Consider the following 7,407-nt stretch of genomic DNA (forward strand, 5'->3'; position numbering starts at 1 on the left):
TGCGCACTATTTCAACCCGGACGTGGTCCTAAGCTGATAGCTGCGCACTATTTCAACCCGGACGTACTCCTAAGCTGATAGCTGCGCACTATTTCCATTCGGACTTGCTCCGGAGCGGATAACTGCGCACTATTTCAACCCGGACGTGGTCCTAAGCTGATAGCTGCGCACTATTTCAACCCGGACGTACTCCTAAGCTGATAGCTGCGCACTATTTCCATTCGGACTTGCTCCGGAGCGGATAACTGCGCACTATTTCAACCCGGACGTGGTCCTAAGCTGATAGCTGCGCACTATTTCAACCCGGACGTACTCCTAAGCTGATAGCTGCGCACTATTTCAACCCGGACGTGGTCCTAAGCTGATAGCTGCGCACTATTTCAACCCGGACGTACTCCTAAGCTGATAGCTGCGCACTATTTGCATTCGGACTTGCTCCGGAGCTGATAGCTGCGCACTATTTCAACCCGGACGTACTCCTAAGCTGATAGCTGCGCACTATTTGCATTCGGAATTGTTCCGGAGCTGATAGCTGCGCACTATTTCAACCTAGACCCGGACGTACTCCTAAGCTGATAGCTGCGCACTATTTACATTCGGAATTGCTCCGGAGCTGATAGCTGCGCACTATTTGCACTAGGACTTGCTCCGGAGCTGATAGCTGCGCACTATTTCAACCCGGACGTACTCCTAAGCTGATAGCTGCCCACTATTTGCACTAGGACTTGCTCCGGAGCTGATAGCTGCGCACTATTTGCATTCAGACTTTCTCCGGAGCTGATAGCTGCGCACTATTTCAATCCGGACGTACTCCTAAGTTGATAGCTGCGCACTATTTGCATTCGGAATTGCTCCGGAGCTGATAGCTGCGCACTATTTGCACTAGGACTTGCTCCGGAGCTGATAGCTGTGCACTATTTCAACCCGGACGTACTCCTAAGCTGATAGCTGCGCACTATTTGCATTCGGAATTGCTCCGGAGCTGATAGCTGCGCACTATTTGCACTAGGACTTGCTCCGGAGCTGATAGCTGCGCACTATTTGCACTAGGACTTGCTCCGGAGCGGATAGCTGCGCACTATTTCAACCCGGACGTGGTCTTGAGCTGATAGCTGCGCACTCTTTCAACCCGGACGGACTCCTAAGCTGATAGCTGCGCACTATTTGCATTCGGACTTGCTCCGGAGCTGATAGCTTAGCACTATTTCAACCCGGACGTGGTCCTGAGCTGATAGCGGCGCACTATTTGCATTCGGACTTGCTCCGGAGCTGATAGCTGCGCCCTAAACGACATGTGACCTTTAAATGACCCGTCTGTCTTCGATTTTTGGTGATAGCTGCGATAGTTGTGATAGCTGAGTATATCCACAGTTGATAGCTGCGATAGCTGAGTATATCCACGGGGACCCGTCATCCTCATCATCCAGCCCTTATTCTTTACCGACAGAAAACAATTATGGTATGCTTGGGTGAATGCGGACTTGAAGACTTCGGGGTTCGGGCACAACGGGTCACCCAGTCTACGATGAGTCTACCATGTAATATGTATTTAGGCCTGTGAGAGAGAGAGAGAGTCTATATTTTCATCCAACCAAAATACATAACAACAGACGACAATGATGATGGTACAGAAAATATGCATGCACACTGCACAGTATTCGATATCAGAGAGGAATGATCGATACTACCTTGAGGGTCAACTAGATCAGTGGTTCTCAACCTTTTTAACCTCGCCGACAGGTAAAATTTCATAAAATGTCCTTGTGGACCGGTGAACTTTCAAAATTGAGATGAAGCTAAAATCTAAAGTATGAAACTGTTTTTTGCAATAGAGAGTTACGTGACCTTTGACACGAACCAATCAGGTTGCAGCAGGATGTAAACAAAGAACAAGCCCGGGCAAGCTTACTATGAGCTCTTATGGAAAAGGGTTGAAAAATATAGGTTTTTAGCAAAATTACATTGAATTGGGAATAGCTGGCTTTGGTGAATGGTAATAACGTAGAGCTAGTATGTATTTACAGTGTTATAACCTACAATAAGCATGAATGGTGGCAAGCACGCATCAGCATGGTATGTCCAAATGAATGAATTTCTGACAACTTTTCGGATGAAGCAACTATTGCTGTATTATCCTTAGTCGTATACTATAGGATTGTCGTACCGAATAGCATGTATTAGAGGAATCTTGAGTCAGGATATGTGTGGTATCCATTATGTGGGCTTGGCGTTATATGCGTTCTATTTATGGAATCGACATTCGTGTATAGTACAGTCTACAGTCTGTATCATTATCTAGCAAATTACTGTTACACTGGACACCTGTATGCATATTCAATGATCATATTAATATGATATATGTTAGGCAACATGATCCGTTCCCAGCTGAAATCTAGCTCGTGTGTTGAATCAGGATAAATGCCGGATAAACACTGTGCTAATAGCCTGTGTAATATGGAGATGGCTACCCAGACCGTTCCTAGTGTGCGCTTTTACCTTTCCCAGAGCCAATAACATGCATGGAAGAATGTAAAATCTGGATAAAGGCATGTGGACTTCCTTGTAGTCATCTGAATTCTCATTTAATTAATAAAATGACATATCTATTATTGTACCAAAAATTGAATCGTGACATAATCTAGATGAAACAATTCTGTGTTTCAAAATGAGTCCAATCTGAAATGCAGTCACACTTGATGCCACAATCGACTTGGTGTGTGTCTAGTTTTATTCCACTCCAGTCTTGTTGCTTGATGGTGTGTAATGTATTGAAATTGTTGAGAGCAATATATATTCAATAATGAGATGAATGGTTGAAATTGGTAGCGGTGATACGTTGCATGAGTCGGTCGAGTACGCCTTGATAGGTGCCTGCACAGCAGTATTGCTCTGTAAAATAAACATATTATATATTTTGTGCAGGCTTGATGGATTTCTTTTATGAAGCTGCAGAAAGAGGAAGTCGATGGATAAAACGCAAGAAAATCAAATTTCTGGAAGAAGTATAGAAGCACAAAACAGGAAACTCGTCCAGGAAATTACAAATTGACGGACAATTATTGCCAGTGAAGTTCAGTTCTCAGAGGAGCATCATAATGTCAAAAGATGCGGAGAAGCTGAAATTTTATGCTAGACTACATTAAATTCTTTCTGAATTGTCCGACTTATCCTACTGACGTCAAATTTATGATATTGCTGTAAGCATACTATTAAACAATTGGTTCAGCCACATGTAACTGCCTCATTAAATCGCGATTTGACCATGTAGATATGTCGTTCGTAAAAATGCACCATTTGCTTTCATTCATGATTTCTCAAATCTAGAATGATTATTGACTGTCAATAAATCACATACAACTTTGAAAGGATTGATGGATTGTGGTATACTTACTTTTATGCAGGAACTATTCACAGGGACCATTTCAGATCGAAATATTAGTTAAATATGTGGATTAGACAAGAAATGCAAGAAAATGATGGAGTTCAGCTATGGTGAGCCAGGCAATGCTATCATGGCAGAAAAGGGATTCACCATTGAGTCTGAAATCAAGAAATTGAATCTAGATTTAAATATTCCTGCACATGATTTACACAACTTCAAATGCCGGAGCAAGACTGTTCCACAACAAGAAAGATGGCGAGAGAACGTATTCATATTGAACAGCTAATCGGAAGAATCAAGGAGTATAAAATTTTTTTCGGTGTCATACTATGCAGCATTGTGTATCACAACTAACCAAATACGGATTAATTGCATACTCTAATTCAAGATTGAAAATTAAAAATGAATGACGCAACATATTCGGCAATTGTGCAAATTCAGTTCCATTGTGAATATCGTAATGCCTAATAGCATGCTACGGATCGTATTTGCGCGGTGCCAAGGTCAGTCTGTACCAACAGTGCATGTCTAGATATTCCAGTGGTGTGCATTGAAGCTTATTTAGATGCCCAATTTGTTGAATGAACAATTCTCCAGAAGAAAATGTTCTAGGATTATTTGTGTTTGGTGGAATGTTATAAAACTGAAGACACCAGATACACCAAAATCTACCTTGAGGCAGTAGTTGATCGGTTGCGAGTACGGTGGAGAGATTGCTTGTCAATCACAATGGAGCTCACTGATGCTGATGCAAATCACAATGTAGTCCTTTTAGCTTCAGGTGCTGGATTGTCTTAATCAATGCATATGCATGAGAGCATATATCAGAACCTATATATGAAAATAAATCATGGTTAAAATATCTATTGCAGGAGTCTCTGAAAAAATGTCTTTTTCCTTACTTACCCTGTCTTACAAGTGCAAGACGAATCAATAATGGATTTTCCGAGAACGTGTATTTCCATTGAGTGTGTTATCTCACTTTTCCGCAAGTTGCGATAACATTGGCTGTTCCAAAAAGAGTGGATTGTATCCTCAATCTTTATCCCTAAATCGTGTGCGTAGCGCTCCATGAAATACTTCGAAGCTTTCTCCGCGGTGTTAGAAGAAGATGCTGTTCCACTCAAATCCATAAATTCGATAGAATCTCCATAGCTTTCAAGTTTCATAATAAATACACAAAAATTGTGATGTGTGGAAGCAGCTATATTTCATAGTATATATATTTCTGAACATGAGATATGCTTGAAAATTTTGCTCGAGACCTGGAGCCTATGAAATCGTCAAAATATGCATTACCACAATCCTATAGTATAGTATACAACAATCGTCGCTTAATCCGTAAAGTTGTCAAAAACCCGTGTATTTGGACACAGCACGCTGGTGCGTACTTGCCACCATTCATGTTCATCCTAGATTAAAAGCTGCAACTACATACTAGCTCTACGCTATTACTATTCATTAGGGCCAGTCATCCCCAATTCAACGTAATCTTGCTTAAAACCTTCATTTTTCAACCTTTTCCCATAAGAACTCATAGTAAGCTTTCCCGGGCTTGTTCTTTGTTTACATCCTGCTGCAACCTGATTGGTTCGTGTCAAAGGTCACGTAAGTGTCTATTATATGGTGCTATCGAGTGACATTTAGCGGGTTTTGATCGTAATTAATTATCTTCATGATGGTATCCATGTCATTTTATGGTAGTCAGTCTGCTGAGTGGAAGTAAAATTGCCTTGTCCAGATAAACGTGCTACCGCCGAGAGTCGTTTATAGTCTCTCGCGCCGAATGCCATGGGTTTAACCGACCACGCCAACTCGAATAATATTCTTCTCTTTGATAATATCGAGAGAAGAAGTGTTTCGGATTCGAACCAAGCACCTTGTCGTGCTACCTTGCTCATGGCCCACTGCCACCGGGCGCATAAGCTACTCTGGTAACTACGAATACAATGCGTGCCGCAAGAAAACACCATACAGCAACTATACCGACCATCCGCCAATCCGTCCTGAAGCAGCACTTCGTCGTCCCTCCCAAAAAAACGTTGGTCTTGGGCTCCCACAGGACGACAAGACAAACTTCCCGGGGCTTCGCCCCCAGACCCTACAGTAAGGCGGATGTTTTCACCTGTACTTGTCAGCACATTCATTCTGCACAGTGTAAGCAGAGTGTTTATGTAGCTTAATCGCGCCAATAGCGAAAATTTTCGATAAGTCATGACTGAATCGGTTTTCTCGCTGCCGAATTTGTTAGCACACCTTTCAGAGTCCCAAGTCAGCCTAAACTTCATTATGTGTTGGTACGTCGTGGTGCGTTAATGGCTGACGCCGAAATGCCTATTTCTATTACTCGTGCGTATTTCTCGGAGAAGGGCACCCAATAAGCAAGACATTTAGTGACAATAAATCGCGCAAAGCGCGAAAAGAAATTGAAAAATGTTGGAAAAAGTTTTAAAAGAATACGCTATGATTTATGTTAATTTGCAAAATAATTTTGGGCTCTTTTCAAGCTCACCCCTTCTCCAATTGGGTGGTTTGGGGTGCCCAGTTACGGTCCTGCTGCACAAAATGAAAGAAATCGAAAACGAATGTTCGCGATAACTGCGCTGTTTAGCGATGATTCATCTCGTACCTGTTCTGTACTTGTCGCTCGCATGTTGTCAAATGACACATTTTGAACTTTAAGTCAAAACGAACATGTTACCAGCCCAAATGTTACCTCACGAAGTTTTGAATCAGTTTACAGTTTGATGTTTTATTTATTTTATCAATGGACAAGCCTTCATCATTGCGTCTTGAATTTAAGGTATAGAATTGTAATATACCTGACGGACCGGCAGGAATGTCGTCGCGGACCGGCACCGGTGCGCGGACCGGCGGTTGAGAACCACTGAACTAGATGACCTCGACTAGATTAGGGCTACCATATTTTTATAATCCAAATTCTGAACGCTCTTGAGCGCCCACTAGCGGATCAATATGACGTCACACCAGCAAAGCTTTGTCTATCGACTAGAGGTGGTCACGATCCGGTTCAGGAGTATGTGGTTGTGTGTTGTAGGTTGTAACCACGGCTGAAGCCACCTTTTTTCATCCCCCTACCGCCTAAATAAACACTGATCTTGAGCCCATCGTAGGGTAATCGATGCAACTTCTGGGGGCTTACTATATGCATCTGGTTTCCATGTGCATCTCGTCGTTTAATGATTTCAGTGAATTATGTCAATAATATTGATTCTACCATATAATATTATATAATTCGATCCTCTCTCTGACCTCGTGATCAGAGTTAGCGGTAGAGCTGGTGGAGGAGGATGACTTCGGAAATACAATGAGCGTAATTGTACATCGTTAGGTCATGACCAAACGACCCAAACCGACTCTATGAATATACGGTTATCTTGTAATTGCGATAACAACGAGACTTATTTCTGTGACTGAATGTAATTATTTTTATTTATTTTTGATCGCAGTTTGCGAGGGAAGTAGTCCCCATATTATTAAAACCAATAAAACCAACTAAATCGATAATACGAATTAGTGAATTATGGCATTTCAAAAGGACGGGATTTCTAGTTATAAACGAGAAACTCTCTGGCTACGCACCTGGGATTTTTATGCCGAAGTCGCGCTGGTAATATCAGTCCGGGGCCTACGGTCTACGTAGGCCCCGATCAGTCAGTCGAATTTGATCGCAAAATGGTTATTGCAGTAAGAGCAATATGGGCGCATGCCGCGACCTTATCAATAGAAATACATATCCAAAAGGTTTGAAATTCGATCCGCGATATGGTTGCGCTCCATAGAGTCCGCCCAACAATGAAGTTCATTGGGACATATAGAAGGTTCCCGTTTAAACTAATCGAATAAATTCAGAATTTGCGCCACCGAGAATCTCGTGTTTCATCAATTTTGACAACGTAATTCAACGCCGTGCACTGTACAATGCGCACTTGCGCAGTATTGATAACAAATCAAACACGGACAAGTGACACCGAGGGAATACGAGTGTATAAAGCAGACAAGAA

At 42.3% G+C, this 7,407-nt stretch overlaps 2 long non-coding RNA genes across 2 annotated transcripts; one reads left to right on the top strand and one right to left on the bottom strand.

Annotated features, from left to right (window-relative positions):
* The first annotated feature begins 1,837 nt into the window (after positions 1-1,837).
* Positions 1,838-3,365, top strand: LOC145435971 (uncharacterized). Its single transcript, XR_013914117.1, has 2 exons — positions 1,838-2,073; positions 2,923-3,365. It is a non-coding gene; the product is annotated as an uncharacterized LOC145435971 (long non-coding RNA).
* Positions 2,744-4,423, bottom strand: LOC145435970 (uncharacterized). The gene is made up of 3 exons (XR_013914116.1): positions 4,289-4,423; positions 4,055-4,213; positions 2,744-2,889 (listed from the first exon to the last, which is right to left on the bottom strand). It is a non-coding gene; the product is annotated as an uncharacterized LOC145435970 (long non-coding RNA).
* Positions 4,424-7,407: the final 2,984 nt, after the last annotated feature.

This window comes from Botryllus schlosseri, chromosome 3, assembly GCF_051294905.1.
Source record: "Botryllus schlosseri isolate E-star chromosome 3, Bs_hap1, whole genome shotgun sequence".
Classification (NCBI taxonomy): domain Eukaryota; kingdom Metazoa; phylum Chordata; class Ascidiacea; order Stolidobranchia; family Styelidae; genus Botryllus; species Botryllus schlosseri.